Source organism: Branchiostoma floridae, chromosome 7 (genome assembly GCF_000003815.2).
Source record: "Branchiostoma floridae strain S238N-H82 chromosome 7, Bfl_VNyyK, whole genome shotgun sequence".
Lineage (NCBI taxonomy): Eukaryota > Metazoa > Chordata > Leptocardii > Amphioxiformes > Branchiostomatidae > Branchiostoma > Branchiostoma floridae.
This window is the reverse complement of record NC_049985.1, coordinates 15486238-15487064: the sequence shown is the minus strand read 5'-3', so window position 1 is coordinate 15487064 and position 827 is coordinate 15486238.

The following is an 827-nucleotide window of genomic DNA, read 5'->3' as shown; positions in this document are numbered from 1 at the left end:
GTCTTATATAAATGTGTACCAAAATTCAAATTATTGTGATCATCATGTTGCAGGCGACACCCAGTAACGTTAGGTAAGGGATAACGAAAAAAAAAGGTGGACAATTGATCTGCAACCTGAGGTGTGAGGTCAAATTGTCTGATCACACTTCACCCTTCTTTTTCTCCCCACTTACCTTCTAATTTAGAAAAAACGAATGCCTGGAAAGTAATGACTCCAATGATTTGTAATTTGGAGGATATTGATAAAAGACTTCATACTATGAAGTTGTGCCTGAAAATCTGAGTTGTGCTTGTTATTTCTTGGTGAGGCAAAGAACTTATTGAACCCCCCTCGTAGTTCGGCAGAGATGCCACCATGCTGCAGCAAAACGTTTTACACCACCAGCTCGAGCTGGAACTCAGACGTGTCGGGCTGTGATCGGAACTCGCCTTAACATACTGTAGAAACGGCTGAACATACTCGAGAAATGGGCCTTCAAGACATGCCACGTCCTACTGCTTTGAGGTCAGGTTGGGAACTGGGATAAATCTGACATACACCCAAAGAACAATGGCATTGTGGTGCAAAAAAGTGTCGTAAAACCAGACATGAATTTCATACAAGCCTCACGAGGAAAGGTGTGAGGCGCCATCACCAGGGTCATGAATGGCAAATAGGAGAGGAATATAGCCTGTCTGTTGGCTTGCTAGGAAAACAAACTGCATGTTTCTAATGACAAAAAAGTGTATTTTGCTTCGGAAAGATGGCCATGTTCTAAGTCAGATAGATCCTGGTAGTGGCCTGACTATGTGGATTTGGTACTGCTCCGCCACCCTGGAGTTGTG